The 17,083-nt window shown below is 37.8% G+C and overlaps 1 pseudogene; it reads right to left on the reverse strand.

Annotated features, from left to right (window-relative positions):
* Nucleotides 1-3,651: 3,651 nt before the first annotated feature.
* On the reverse strand, nt 3,652-5,036 carry LOC102850202 (annotated as a pseudogene).
* Between the last annotated feature and the right edge of the window lie 12,047 nt (nt 5,037-17,083).

A 17,083-nucleotide genomic window follows, 5' to 3' on the forward strand; every position in this document is an offset into this window, starting at 1 on the left:
TCCTTGGAGGCAAGGATTCTGGGGCTTCGTCTGACATACTTTGGACATGTTGTAAGGAGAGACAGGTCTTTAGAGAGGGACACCTTGCTGGGTAGAGTGGAGGGACAGCGCAGGAGCGGAAGACCCTCTATGAGGTGGATTGATTCAGTGACTGGGGCACTCGGGATGGTGTGTCAGAGGCAATGAGATTGGCACAGCATAGAGCACGGTTTAGGGCTGTTGTACATAGGGTCGCTATGAGTCGCAAACGACATGACGGCACATAACAACAACAACTTCTTTTTAAATTTTTTCATAAAACATTTTAAATAAAGGAATAATGAATAGATTCTCTCCGCCTCTCATTTGTTTGCTTATAACCAGTCATACACATTGTATTTTATACAATCATTTATATATATTTTGTAAAATTCATTATTGTTGAGCTATGACTATCGGCCCCTTGTCTTCAAAGCCTCATATGGAATCTTTCCTATTCCTATCCCTTTGCTCCTCCAATCCACTAACCTCTGCTATCTTAGTGATAGCCTCCCTTTTCTGTCTTCTGCCCCCCTTTGTTCCTTCCCCTTAGCTTATTGAACATTTACACATATTTTACTCAGATGTCCTCCTCCTCTATTCACAAGTTATCTTGTTTAGTATTTGTCCTTACGTGATTGAGTTATTTCACTCATTGTAATCTCCTATACCATATAATATTTTACAAAATTGTTAGTCCTTATTCTTAGTGCTGCACAGTATTCCTGCGTGGTTATACTACAACTTCTAAATCCATTTGCTTGTTGATGGACATTGCTATTGTTGCTGCTGAGTTCCATGGAGCCAGAGTGACCCACAGCTGACCCTCCAGTGGGCTTTCAGAGACTGTACATCACATAGGAGAAGCTTATCCATCTTTCGCCTGCAGAACAACTAGTACATTTGAATCACGTAATGTTGTTGTTATTTGCTGTCGAGTTGCTTGCGACTCATAGCAACCCTATGTACAACCGCGCTAAACTCTGCTCTGTCCTGTGCCAATCGCACTGTTTCTGATCCACCCATCCTGATTACCCCAGTTACTGAATCAATCTACCTCATAAAGAGTCTTCCCCTCTTGCGCTGTCCCTCCACCCTCCCAAGCATGATGTCCCTCTCCAAGGACTGGTCCTCCTTACATGTCCAAAGAATGTCTGACGAAGCCTCAGAATCCTTGCCTCCAAAGAGCAGCCTGGCTTAACCCTCTCCAGGAATCACATAATAGAGGCTAATAATCTATAATGCAGATTATCCAAGATTAATGAAAGTTTTGGTTGAGGTAGATTAGTTTTATCAAGTCAGCGATTACACTGCCAGTGTAGCATGTGTTACAATTTTGTTAGAAGTCTGTCTGTGTGATTTCTCTGTGGCCATCAATGAACATCTAATGAGCCATCTAAAAAAAAAAAAAAGCTCTTTCTCTTTGTTGTATCCTGACATGAATTATATTTTGTGGTAAATAGTAAATATAGAAAGATATTTGATTTTTTCAGTTTAGGGATATTTTACCAAAGTATCTTCCATAAATATTCCCCACAATTGCTGAAAATATTTTTTTATTTGTTTTATTTTGTTTTTAGCTTTAGAGAAATTTTCAGAGTTTCATTCTGACACCTGAAAGAGGTGCCACACCTAGTCTGTAACTAAATTTTCTTTTAAAAATATTATTTTTGGAGGGCATGCTCATGAGGAGAAACATAACAGTGAAAGAGAATAGGCTTTTGAGAAGCAAGGCTAGTTTGAAATTTGACCGTAACTTTTACTAGCCTTAAGGTACTTCAGATATGGATATCAAAATCACTGCATCTATAAAATTAGAGTAGTAATACATCATGATTTTATGCATCATACAAGTTGCTATATTATGAACTTGCCCGTCATAGAAAATTGAATTACATTACACATAAATTAATGATTTTGGTTTTGAACTCCATGTTTGCATTTGTTTATGTTCCATCCATAAACAAATGGAGGAGAACTCTATTTGTCATATTTACTATTTTCTTGTAGCAGTTGGAATAGAGCCCGTTGTACTTTATCATTCAGCAAATATTTACTAAATCAACAGATGGCTTACTAACTAATCCTAACTCATACAGTGTTGATTTTGTATAAATTCCCAAAGAGATTTGGAATTTTAATCTACTGTGTTTTCTAAGGTTTCACCTAGAAATGTTAGTTCTGGACAAAAGACAATTGGGGAGACAAAGATCTTTTTAAAATGTATTTTGTAAAAAAAGTCTTTCTTCCCATTTCATTTCTCTCTCTCTCTGTGTGTGTGTGTATGAGGGGGATGAGAAGGAGGGAGGGAGGGAGAAAGGAGGATAGAATAGAGACTGGCAATTTGAATCCAACCAATGGAGCTTGATTTTGTTGTACTTTGATTTTAAAAGCCTTGAAAACAAAACATTGGTCTTCATGAATTTGCACAGAGCCAAGCAACTAACAGCAGCAACAATGTGTGTGTGTGTGTGTGTGTGTGTAAATAGATAGATACAGATATATATGCATAAACATATACATGGATGAATATTTCCACACATACAACTGAATTTCTACAATACTAACATATGTTTGAGAATTTTACATTTTTTTAAAACATTTATGTTAGTATGGATGAGACCTTTTAACAATTATTAGTAGATTGATGGTATTCAGAAACATTTTCTTAGCCCATAAGTTTAAAGCTGCTATATAAAATTACTGAGTTCACCCTAATTTACTGTTGTTATTGCATAGAAAATGTGTATTATGAGTTCTATTTTAAAATACCCAGATGTCAATAGACTGTCCACAGCTCAGAAAAATAACTTTCTGAACCCTTTAATCTTATGATTAAAGTTCAAGATAGTACTGATATCATAAAAATAAATCAACTACTACTACAAAAGCAAAATTGAGAAATAAAATAATAGTTTATATCTACTTTACTGTGAGCCTTGAGAACTAGATTTTCTGTGACACATTTAATCTTCTAGTGATGAAGAAATTTGTGATAGACACAAATTCCTTTGGATTATTGGACAGCTCATTCCATTATGTCTTCATTTCTTAATAGATTTTTCAGAAAGTCTAAAAGGTTGCTGCAATGACAAGCATGTCAAATGACACATACTTTTCTAAGAGTAAAATACAACTTTATTAAACATTTTGTTGTTGTTGTTGATTGCCTTTGAGTTAAGCATGACTCAGTGACCCCATTAACAAAAGGCCTGAAGCCTTTCTGTAACTATAAACATCTATCAAAATTCATAGTTTCAGAGGCATGTTGTTTAAGAAGTGGATGCCACTCTTGCTTCCAAAATTAAACATTATAAGGCCTGTAAATTAACACTTAATGATTTTTTTTCCTCATTAAACTTGTTTTAATGGGTCTCAAAAGTCTGTGACAAAATTTTGGTCAAGTTGTTTCCATTAAAAAAAGTACTGATTTTAAAAACTAATGACTTAAAACTGCCACATGAAAAAGAAAACAAATAGTCCACAAAACATTCCTGTCCTTCTGAGGGTTTTACGATGCATTGTTGTCATTAACCAGTCTTTTACTATTAAATGGCCAGTGGAGACAAACAATTCTGAGACCGTTCTTCCACCACTGATTAAGACTGGGGTGGCAGGTGTTATGGGTAGTATTTATTTAGCCTTCTGAGCTTTCTGAGCAGACTTGGTGACCTTGCCAGCTCCAGCAGCCTTCTTGTCCACTGTTTTGATGACATCTACAGCAACAGTCAGTCTCATGTATTAGACAGCAAAACAACCCAGAAGAGGGTAGTCAGAGAAGCTCTCCGCACTCATGGATTTGCTAGGAACCATATCCACAATGGCAGCATCAACAGACTTCAGGAATTTGGGGCCATCTTCCAGCTTCTTACCAGAATGGTGATCAATCGTCTCTTTGAGCTCAGCAAATTTGCAAGCAGTGTGAGCTGTGTGACAATCCAGCACAGGTGCATAACCAACATTGATTTTGTCAGGATGGCTTAAGATGATCACCTGAGCAGGGAAGCCAGCTGCTTCCACGAGTGGGTAATTTTTGCTGTCACCAGCCACATTGCCACGTCAAACATCTTTCACAGAGATGTTCTTAATGTTGAAGCCAACGTTGTCACCAGGCAGAGCTTCACTCAGAGGTCCATGGTGCATTTCAACAGACTTTACTTCAGTGGTAACGTTGACTGGGGCAAATGTGACCACAATGCCAGGCTTGAGAACACCGGTCTCCACTATGCCCACAGGGACAGTACCAATACCACCAATCTTGTAGACATCCCGGAGAGGCAGATGCAGGGGCCTATCAGTTGGATGAGTTGGTGGCAGGATACAATCCGATGCTTCAAGCAGTGTAGTCCCACTGGCACTGCCATCTTTCCGGGTGACTTTCAATCCCTTGAACCAAGGCATGTTAGCACTTGGCTCCAGCATGTTGTCACCATTCCAACCAGAAATTGGCACAAAGGCTACTGTGTCAGGGTTGTAGCCAATTTTCTTGATGTGGGTGCTAACTTCCTTTACGATTTCCTCATATCTCTTCTGGCTGTAGGATGGCTCGGTCGAATTCATTTTATTAACACCAAAAATCAATTCCTTCATACCCAGTGTGTAAGCCAGAAGGGCATGCTCATGGGCCTGCCCATTCTTTGAAATACCAGCCTCAAATTCAGCAACACCAGCAACAACAATCAGGACAGCACAACCTCTGATGTTCCTGTAATCATGTTTTTTATAAAGTCTCTGAGTCCTGGGACATCAATGATGGTCATATAGTACTTGCTGGTTTCAAATTTCCACAGGGAGATATCAACAGTGATGCCACTCTCATGTTCAGCTATCAGTTTATCCAAGACCCAGGCATATTTGAAGGAGCCCTTTCCCATCTCCATAGATTCCTTCTTGAATTTTTCACTGGTTCTCTTGTTGATGCCACCACATTTGTAGATCAGGTGGCCAGTCATGGTGGACTTGCCTGAATCTACATGTCCAATGAAGACGATGTTGATATGGGCCTTCTCCTTTTGCATTTTGACTTAGGTTTTGCGATGGTATTCACCAACACCTGGACTCTGGAAACTAACCCATTATGAAAAAGTCACTTAATGATTTTTTAAGTCTCTAATTCTCTGCATCAAAAAGGTAAACAGTGACTAGGGATGATAGAAGGAGAATTGATGCCTTTGTGTTATGGTGCAGGAGAAGAGTATTGAATATTCAATGTGCTGCTAGGAGAACAAACAAATTCATCCTTGAGAGATTGAAACCAGGCTACTCCTTGGATACAAGGTATTCTGAAGCTCCATCTGACATACTTTGGGTATGTTGCAAGAAGAGACCAGTCCTTTGAGAGGGACATTATGCTTGGGAGGGTTGAGGGTCAGAGCAAGAGAGGAAGACCCTTGATGAGATGTATTGCCTCAGTGACTGGAGTAAAGAAGGACGATGTGTCAGAGACAATAAGGTTGGCTCAAGATAGAGCAGAGTTCAGAGCTGTTTTACATAGGGTTATAACAATAATTACTTCTCTACTCTTTTCAGTTAACTCCGTTCTCTTCCTTTCAATCTAGAGAATTGTAGGAAGTTTCAGATAGTTTTATAATTATAATACTAGAAAATATTTGTTACTGCTTATTGACTGAAACACTGTGTGGTGTTATCTACAGATAAGAAAGGAATTCCATAGCCTCCAAATTTCTTTTGTCTTTTAGAAACACTGAAACATTCAGAGGCATGGCTATCTGTGAGCTGACAGGATCATAGTTGGGTTGATGAAGATGTATTGTCTAAAAATCCTAGTCATAGAAAGCTGTGATGTTGTTTAATTCATGCAGAAGTGCTCAAATAAGATGCCAAATAAAATATATAATGAGTTCTATATTACCTGGGGTCATCCAAAACAACTCTGGGTATTTAAGATCTGACAGAATGATCTAACATTTGATTGAATGTCTCTTTCCTCATATGTTCCTCTTTACTTAGCTTTGTTGTTTTGTATCATCAAGTCAGAACTGATCCATAGCTGACCGTCTGGCAGGTTTTCAGAGGCAGTTAATCACACGGGAGGTTATTAGCCCATCCTTCTCCAGCGGAGCACCTGGTGGCCTCAAACTGTGTGCCTTTGGGATTGTAGTACTGCTTCTTGCCACTAGGCCACCGAAGCTTCCTTTATTATTTTGAATAATTTACCCATATTACTTTGTGTTCTCATGGCCTAGTGGTAAGAAGCTGCCTTGAAATTCCATAAGAAGGTGATTAAAAGCCACCAGCTGTTCTGCTTTCCTCATGTGCAATGTATTGCCTCTGAAACCCCCCTGAAGAGTCCGCTATGGGCTGGTTCCGACTTGATGCACACAACAATAACTTTACATTTCCCAATTCTTCTAAATTAATGCGTAGCAATCTTGGCTCTAATTTAGAGGTAGTTTGAATTCATCAGCTGCTTTGCAGGAAAAAAAAACCATGAAAATTTACACACACACACACGTGAAAACTGGCCCTATAAGATAGTACTACTCTGTCATATAAGTCATACTGAATTGGAATTGACTTGACAGAGCACAACATTGATAAAATATCTTGAGTCCCCTGATATTTGCATAGACAGGCCTGAAGTTATAAATTAGATCTGTTCATAATTGTCTCTTTAAGAATTTGTAGGTCAATTGAAACAAGTGCATATGGCTTCTAATTAGCCTTATTTTAGTGTATCAGAAAGCTGGAAACATTTTCAGGAACTTAATAACTACACATGATGCAAGGGAAGTTGATTGTGATAATTTATTGTAAATAGGGGATGTTCAATCAAAGCAAAATAGGTTTCACATAATATTAAAGCAAGGCTTTAAATATCACACTGCAAAGATGGCAGCTGACTGTGTCATTTTGAATATATGACTGTCTATGTTCTCATTGCTGGTGTGTGCCATCAATTCAACTACAACTCATATTGACCTGATGAACAATAGCTCTATCCTGAGCCAATCTTACTGTCTCTGACACACCCACACTTATTTCCCCAGTTACTGTGTCAATCCATCTCATCCAGAGTCTTCCTCTTCTACATTGTACCTTCATCCCTACATCCTTCCAAGAATGATATCCTGCTCCAAGGACTGGTCTATCTTGGCAACATGCCCAAAGTAGGTAAGTTGGACTCTCAAAATTTTTGCCTCCAAGGAGCAGCTTGGTTTCACTCTGTCCAAGACATATCTGTTCATTCTCTTGGTTGTCCCTTATATATTTAGTATTCTTCTCCAGCACCACAACTCAAAGACATCAATAATTCTTCTGTCTTCTTTGGTAATTGTCATACTAATAATCCAAGCTCATGATTCAGTTTATTGAATAGTCTCACTATTGTACTTCTATGTCTCCCATTCCAGGACTTAACTTTAAATTTCCTTCTATTCTGGTTATCTTAAGTGATTACCCAAGTTGTAAATATTCTGATTTGTTCCTGTTTTACTTCATCAGCCAATGCACAACTGTTCTATGGTCTTCATCAAATGGCAATTCATAGTTGTCTGTAAATTGTGTATCCATTACCTGGAAAATGTCTGCATTCATATTTTAGGAAATTAAATACATATTTCACTAATATCTATTAATTAACATATATTGTTTTTGTTATGTACCATTGAGATGACACTGACCCATAGCTGACCCTCTGATGAGGTTTTAGAGGCTGTTAATCATGTAGGAGGAGATTGTTCATCCTTATCTGTGGAGCATCTTGTGGATTCAAACAGTGTGCCTTCAGGATTACACTGAAGCTTCTTAGTGAATATAATATATTGTTGTGTGTTATTGACATGGACCCAACCAATAGCTGACCCTTCAGTGGGTTTTTAAATACAGGTAATCCAGGGGAGATTACCGAAATTTTTTCCATGGAGTAGCTGGTAGATTCTAACCATGTATCTTCTGGTTTGCAGGACAGCATCTTAGCACTAGGCTTTAGGATATTATAAATTAGTTTGTTTATTTATTATATGTAATATATAATTTGGAAGGAGGAGTGGCATCCACTTCCGTAATAGCTTGCCTCTGGAAAACCTATGAACCTGGAGAGAGGATGAGAGACACCCAAGCATTGAGGACTCTCCTTCATAGGGTCACTATGAGTTACCTGCGACTCGACAGCACTTAACAACAACAACAACAATATATAATTATCACATATAACATATAAAATATAGCATTATATTACATATAATATATATCACATATAACATGAATCAAAGTACAAGTGAAACTATATCTCTATCTCTATATCTATCTATCTAACTATCTATCTACATTCATACTCTGGTGGTCTAGTGGCAAGGAGCTGTGTGGCAATCCTGAAGGCACACAGTATGAGGTCACCAGCTGCTCTGCAGAAGGATGACAGGAAATATACTCTTGTGCAATCAACTGCCTCTGAAAATCCACTGGAGGGTCACCTATAGATTGTTTCCGGCTCTATGGTACACACTACAACATATGTGTGTGTGTGTGTGTGTGTGTGTGTGTGTGTGTGTGTGTGTGTGTGTGTGTATATATATCTCGTCAAGTAATAACAAGTAATAAGTAACTGCACTGCAATTCTGAAGACGTGCAGTCAAACCACCAGCTGCTGTGTAGGAGAAAGGTGGGCCACCTCTTGCTGTGTGATTAAACTGCCTCTGTAACCTTCTGAAGGGTCAGCTATGGGTCACTTCTGCCTCAATGGGACACTGCAATAACAATTATAATTATGATACAAGATAGAATGAGGAGCTCAGATGCCCAGGTGGCAAGAAGCTGTGCTACAATCCCAAAGGCATGTGGTTTGAAGCCACCAGGGCTCTGTAGGAAAAGGATGGACAATGTCTTCCCATGTGATTAATTGCCTCTGAAAACCTGCTGGAGGGTCAGCTATTGGTTGATTTTGGCTTCAGTACACAACAACAACAACGTAATATAGAATATATCATGTATCAATATAATACACAGTATGAAGAAATTTAGATATACAAATATACATATGAGCAGATTTCATCAATTTCCTTCCTTCTAAATAAATAGAAGCTTGCAGATCACTGTTAAAATGTTATTGCAGAAATATGCTAAGAGACAAGTCTTATATTTCTACTTATTGATTACTGTATCTATTTTACACCTTTTACAGAATTAAGAATAGAATTTTGACAAATGTTCTGAGCATGCCCTTCTTTGGTCTGGTTCTCTAGTCTCAATAACATCACCATCTATTGTTTCTATTTATACACAAAATATATTAAGCATCAGAATTCTTTGAAAGGTTACTATGAATACAAACATTAACTGATGCAAATTTTCTGTTATATTGAATTAGTTTCTTTTGCTCTGTCCTCTGTTTTAGACTATACATTCTAGAGGAATAAGTCACAGTAATATTTCTTTTTTCACTCATTCTTTAGTTTATCAAATACACTATGCTTGGATTGTACATTTATGTAGGTCAGCTGTCTCTAAGGATATTTTTCTTTGTGATTTCTTAGAATTGAGACAGTAATGTTATTTAAACCTTGTAAACACAAAACTTTGTAAGATGGGTGTACAAAAGCTAGCTACATGGATAGACTGTACATATAAAGTTTGCAGCCCTTGGGAGAATTGAGACGTTTGTGATTCAAGGAATTTATAGTAATAGATTTTAATCTTCCTTATTTCTAATGAGAATACTTTCCCATTACTTTAAACTGCTTGTTTGTCTTTTTTATTGTAATTAGTTTTAATGAAGAAGTTGGTGGTCTCTTCGCTTCTTTGTTGTTAGTCTAATCAACATTTTCATGCTCTTCTTCAATAATCTGAGGAATATAGGTTCCATGTTATTGATAATAGAAATGGTACTGAGTATTTTGTTGTTGTTGTTGCTTCAGCATCATACATATTTAAGTTTCTATAGGATTAAAAAAATTCCCGTTCTGATGACATAGTATGCTGGTAATGTTCAATGAAAGATCAAAGTTTTTTAGGAAAAAGACGTACAGTCTCTTCCCATCAAGGTTTGCATCTTCATAAACTTGTAAAGGATTGCCATGACATGAGCTAAAACCAATAATTCCACAATAGTGAGTGTGAGTTTAAGATCTGAAATGATAAATGATTGATTTTTGCCCCTATTATTTCAAAAAGAGACTCTGGTGGCACAAAGATTAAGTTCTCAGCTGCTAAGTGAAAGATTAACAGTTCAAACTTATCCAATGACAGTACAGGAGAAAGATGTGGGTTTCTGCTTCTGTAAAGACTATTGTTATGTACCATTGAATCAGAACCAGCCCATAGCTGACCTATCAGTGGGTTTTAAGAGACAGTTAATCACTTGGGAGGAGGTTGCCCATCTTTTTCCAGTGAAGCAGTTGGTGGATTTGAACCATGTGCCTTTTTGTTGACATTGTAATTCCTTTACCACTATGCCACCACAGCTCAGTCTTGAAAAACTCACATGGTAGTTCTACTTTTCCCAATAGAATACATAAAAATTTATGTTGACTTGAAGGCAATTGATTTTCATTCTATAGAGCTTGCTGCTAAAATTCATTCTATATATTTAAGTTCAAAATTTTTCAAGTGATAGGATTCATGACTCTAAACAGTAAAGATAAAACCTTAAAGCACTAACAAACTTAGTAGTTTGTTATGGGTTGTGGCTGTTCAATACTTTACTCAGCTTTGTATCTACATCTATATTCTTAGTTGTTTTTTATAGTCCCTGCTTTAGAAAGTTCTACGTTTCTAGAGATAATTTTAATTCTTCATTTCATATATTTTGAGCATGTTATTAAGAAGCACAAATCCCTGAAAAAGGACATCACGGTTTTTAAAGTAGAATGTCAGTGAAATAGAGAAAGATCCTCGCTAAGATGATAGATTGATACATTCATGATGGATGGACTAAGCATGGTGAAGGCTGTAGGACGGCACAGAGGCAGGCAGCGTTCTGTTCTGTTGTCCACAGGATCATTATGAATTAGAACGGACTGGATCGCCCCGAATAACAGCAACACACCAGCTTACCCTCTTCTTACTCCAAATTAAAACTTTTTACTGTATTAAAAAAAAGTCATGGATAGGTATTTATATTAAACATATATTTTCCTCAACATTTTAAAGATATAATTCAATGTCAGGTTCCTACAGTTTTTGTAAGAAAAACAGAAGCATGTGGTTTTTAACTATGTTGTTGTTAAGTGCCATTGAGTCACTTGCGATTCATAGTGACCCTATGTACAACAGCTCTGAACCCCACTCTACCCTGTGCCAATCTCACCAGCCATTACACACTCACCCCCATAACCCCAGTCACTGAATCAATCCATCTCATCCAGGGTCTTCCTCTCTTATGCTGTCCCTCCAACCTTCCAAGCATGATGGACCTCTCCAAGGACTGATTCCTCTTTGCCACATGTCCAAATTGTGTCAGACAGAGCTTCAGAATCCTTGCCTCCAAGAGCAGTCTGATTTTAGCCTCTCTAGGCTGAACCTGTTTGTTCTCCTGGCAGTCCATGATATATTAAATATTCTTTCCCAGCACTACAGCTCAAAGGCATCAATTCTCCTATCATCCCTAGTCATTGTCCAGCTTTCTGATGCATAGCAAGTAATTTCAGACTTTGGCCTGGATCAGCTGCTCCATAGTCTCAAGACTGATATCATTGCTCTTCAGTACTCTGGAAAGGTCCCTGACAGAAAATTTTCCCAATACAATTCATCTGTTGGTTTTCTGGCTGCTGGTACCAAAAATGTTGATTGTGCAGCCAAGGAAACGAAAATTGTTAACAATCTCAATCTTTTCACTGTCTATCATGATGCTGCCAATTGGCGCAGTGGTGACAATCTTTGTCTTCTTGATGTTAAGCTTCAATCCATATTTAAGGCTACAGTCCTTGACCTTCTGCAGCAAACACTTCAGGTCTTCCTTAGTTTTAGCAAGCATGTTTGTGTCATCTGCATAATTCAGATTGTTAATTGGTCTTCGTCCAATTCTCATAGAGCCCAGCCTCCTGGATGATCTATTATGAATATAGATTGAAAAGGTATGGAACTAGGACATATTCCTGGTGTACACTCTTCCTAATTTTGAAACATGCAGTGTTTCCTTACTCTGGTCCAAATATAGGTTTTACATAAGCATGATCAAGTGTTCTAGGATTCCCATTTTCCTCAGAGTTAGCCACAGTTTGTTGTGATCCACACAGTCGAATGCCTTTGTATTTGCATTTGACATTTGAATGTCAATGAAACACAGATAGACTTTCTTCTGTTAACTCTCTGCTTTTAGCTCAGATCCACCTAACATTAGCTAATAATATCCCTAATACCATGGTCTCTTCTAAACCAAACATGCATATCTGGCAGTTCTTTGTTGATAAACTGTTTCAGTTGTTTTGGATAATTTTCAGCAGAATCTTGCCTGCATGTGATATTAATGATTTTGTTCAGTAATTTCTATATTCTTTTGGGTCACTTTTCTTTGGAATGGGAACAAATACAGATCTCTTCCAGTCACTTGGCCAGACGGTTGTCCGTCTTGGCACAACTTGGTGAGTGCATCCAGGGAAGTGTGTTTATTGAAATATGTCAATTGTATGCTGTCAATTCCTTGGGCCTTTTATTTTGCCAATTCTTTCAGAGCAGCTTGAACTTTTTCCTTTATCACCACAGGGTCTTACTCATATGTTGTTTCATAGCAACTTATTTTCTCACAGTTTGGAGGCTACTGATCTTAACTCAGGCTCTGTGAGGACTGTGCTTTGTCTTGTAGAGAAGATGATTCCTTGTCTCTTTCAGTTTCCATCAATACTCGGTATTTCTTGGCACCAATTGTCTTGTAGAGGAATATTCACAGGACATATTCTGTCGGTCTGTGTATGTGTGTGTCCTTATCTGTTTCCTCCCTTTTATAAAATATTACTAGAAAAGGATTAGGCTTAGAATCCTTCCTACAGTACTATGACTTTGTAAACATACTCACTCACTCACTCACTCACTCATTCTCATTGCAGACAAGTTGAACATACTCATTACCGACCCTTCAGCAGATTTCTAGAGCACATAAATTGTATGGAAGAAGGTTTCCCATCTTTCTTTCACAGGGAACCTGGAGGATTCAAACCACTGGCGTTTGGGTTTATAGTACAACTCTATCCACTAGGCTAACACAAAAGAATCCTTTGCATCCAGTCATATTTACAGGTATAAGAGCTAGGCCTTCAAAAATGTTTTGTTGGAGGACAAAATTCAGTCCGTAACCTCTGTCTTCTCGTTGCTCAGCCAAAGTTTGCCGTAAATCTACATTCTGTCTTTTGTCCATGGCTATTTTTAAGATCTTTTTATTTTTAGAGTTCTCGAGATTCATGCAAACAAATCTTACTAAAAATTAACCAAAAACCACTAGAGCAGTATATCAACAGAGAATTCCAGAAATATAGGCAACATTTAGAAGAGGGTGTGACACTAAGGATACCATTGCTGATGCCAGACAGATCTTGGCTAAAAGCAGAAAATACTAGAATGGTGTCTCTTTGTGCTTTATAGACTATGCAAAGGCATTTGATTGTGTGGATCACAACAAACTGTGGCTAACTTTGAGAAGAATGGAGAAAGAGAACAATACATGGTTTAAAATGAAGAAGGGGGTGCACTGTATTCTCTCACTGTATTCTGTATGCTGAGCAAATTATTCAAATTATTCAAAAAGCTGGCCTTTATGAAGGGGAATGTGGCATCAGGTTTGGAGTAGACTCATCAATAAGCTGCGTTATGTGGAGAACACAACCTTGTTTGTTGAAAATGAGGAGTGCTTAAAGCACTTGTTGCAGAAGACTACAGAATGAAGCTTTCAATATGAATTGCATCTCAATATCAAGGAAAAAAAGATACTACTGGACCAACAGGCAACATCATGATACATGGAGAAAAAGCTGAAACTGTCAACAATTTCATCTTACTTGGATCCACAATTAACACCTTTGATACCAGCAGTCAGGAAATCAGGAGACATATTGCGCTGGAAAAGTCTGCAGTTAGAAACATCTCAAAATTACTGAAGAACAACAACATCAGTTTGAAAACTAAGGTGTATCTGATTCAGGCCATGTTCTTTCTGATCACTCGCTATTGTATCTGAGAGTTGGACAGGGAATAAGGACGACAGAAGAAGAATCGATGCCTCTGAGCTGTGGTGTTGGAGAACAGTGCTGGACATCCCATGGCCTGCCAAAAGAACAAACCTCTTCAAGAGCGTGCAGCCAAAGGACTCTTTGGAGGCAAAGATGATGAAGCTTCCCTTCACATACCTTGAGCATGTTGCTAGGAGGGGCTATTCCTTGGAGAGGGTCATGATGCTCAGAAAGTTAGAGGGTCAATGAAGGAAAGGAAGACCCTTGACCAGGTAAATTGACAAGGTGACTGCTGCTATTGGTTGTAATATGCCAGGAAGTGTGAGGATGGCACAGCATTGGACAGAGTTCAGATCTGCTGTTCATAAGGTCACTATAGGTCATACAACAACACCTAACAACAACGTAATTTATGGAGGTATGTTTAAGGATGGATTTTTATTTATTCTACTTGAAACCCATTATAATATCACATTAAAAAGAATTTTCTCTCATTAATTGCTACCAAATTCTCAGTAAATTTCACAGAATATTTTGTCTTTTTTCACTGTAACTATGCTTTCTTTATGGAAGTACTATTGAATTATTTTCATTCTAATCTTCATGTCTTCTAGTTTGTATTTCATATCTTTATATCTTTCTTTTTATTCTGAAATGTAATATGATATTGCTGTTTTAAAATATTTTGCTTTATTAATTTTAGTCTTTTTATGTAATTTTTCCATTGTGCTTTTTTATATTTTTTCTCCATTTTCATAAATGTTGTCTTATTTATAGTTACATGCATTTATGTATCGTTGGACAAAATCCATTTATTTTGTTGCTTGTGTAAGTCTATTTAATGATTAATAATAATTATAACAGTACTTGGGATAAAAATTATGTGATTATGGTCTTATTATCTTACATATGTATAATTTTTCCCCCCCCCAAGCCTTTTTTACTCTAGTTTTATCTCTGACATGCCTGTGGTTGGTTCACTTTCATCTGTCATCTTAGAAATTCAAACTTCAATGATAAAATTTTATAAAAGTTGCTTGGTGTGGGAATTTTCAGACTATGAACTAAAAACTGACCAAAGATTTAAAATTTTCCACCTACTTACTGCTGCTTTTCACCAAAGCCCATATGGATGCTGATAAGCTTGCTCTGGTTTCAGCTTCCTCTTCATCCACATTTTTTTTTCAATCCAATAGACATTTAAGGTTCTAACTTTGTATATTCATTGTCATAGAGACACAGGGCCTAGTGTCCTAGGTCTATGTAGCTTAAATCCATTGTTAAGCCTTGACATTTGAAGCAAGAAGAACTTAATTATCTTTAATACAAAACTGGATTAGGATTTTAAAATGATTTACAAGTTTCACAAAGGATTTCTAGATGCCTATCAGGAGAATATTAAGCCTCCATTACTCTTGTGTCTTGGAAAAATTTCCCCAAATATTTTATAGACCAGCCTCTTTAAATAGCTAAGAAATATTTTTAACTTCATTTTAATAGAAAACACTACAGTTTAAAGTCACAGAAGAAAATGAAATAGAAAAATACTAGCATTGTTGGTGTTGTTGTTATGTGCTGTCGAGTCGTTTGCGACTCAAAGCGGCCCTATGTACAACAGCCCTAAACCCTGCTCTATCCTGTGCCAATTGTACTGCCTCTGACACACCCATCCCGATTATCCCAGTCATTGACTCAGTCCAACTCATAGAGGGTCTTCCCCTACTGCGCTGTCCCTCCACCCTCCTAAGCATGATGTCCCTCTCCAAGGACCTGTCTCTCCTTACAACATGTCCAAAGTATGTCAGACGAAGCTCCAGAATCCTTGCCTCCAAGCCGGGTTTAACCCTCTCCAGGATGAATCTGTTTGTTTTCCTAGCAGTCCATGGTACCCTCCATACTCTTCTCCAGCACCACAGTTCAAAGGCATCAATTCTCTTTTTATCATCCCTAGTCATTGTCCAGCTTTCTGACACATAATAAGTAATTGTGAAGACTATGGCCTGGATCAGGCACACCTTAGTCTCTAGACTGACATTGTTGCTTCAGTCTTCTGGAGAGGTCCTTGACAGCAGATTTACCTAATGCAATTCATTTTTTGATTTCCTGACTGCTGATGCCAAGAGTTTTGATTGTGGAGCTGAGCAAGCTGTAACTGTTAACAACCTCAATCTTCTCTCTCTCCATCATGGTCCTACCAATTGGCCCATTGGTGAGAATCTTTGTCTTCTTGATGTTGAGCTTCAATCCATATTGAAGACTACAGCCCTTGACCTTCTGCAGCAAGAGCTTCAGGTCCTCCTCAGTTTCAGCAAGCAGGGTCGTGTCATCTGCATAACACAGATTGTTGATGAGTCTTCCTCAAATCTTAAAGCCACATTTCTCCTCATAGAACACAGCCTCCTGAAAGATCTGTTATACACATGTTGTTGTTGTTATGTGCCATCAAGTCACTTGCGATTCATAGCGACCCTATGTACAACAGCCTTAAACCCTGCTCTGTCATGTGCCAACCTCACTGTCTCTGACATACCCACCCTGATTATCCCAGTCACTGAATCAATCCACCTCATCGAGGTCTTTCTCTCATGCGCTGTCCCTCTACCCTCTCAAGCATGATGTCACATAGTAGTAATAGAAACCTACTGGAGGGTCAGCTATGATTTTGTTTCAAATGGCACTACCTAACAGCAATGGCATGGATATTGAAGACTATTTTGATCAAGGCTCAAAATGAAACAGTATATATGAATGATTGCATAAAAGTGGATGATGGTATAAATAAAAGATGAAGTTTAAAATATTGAGAAATGTGAATAAAGCTATCACCATAAACAGAACATAGTAAGACATGAAGATATTAAGTGTGTTTATGGTGAGCTTTAAAAGGCAAAAAATATTAATGGACACAGTATGAAAGATGATCCTTAACAAGCACTTTATAAGACTCG

Source organism: Elephantulus edwardii, unplaced genomic scaffold (genome assembly GCF_000299155.1).
Source record: "Elephantulus edwardii isolate Elephantulus edwardi_28Jun2011 unplaced genomic scaffold, EleEdw1.0 scaffold00001, whole genome shotgun sequence".
In the NCBI taxonomy this organism is placed as follows: domain Eukaryota; kingdom Metazoa; phylum Chordata; class Mammalia; order Macroscelidea; family Macroscelididae; genus Elephantulus; species Elephantulus edwardii.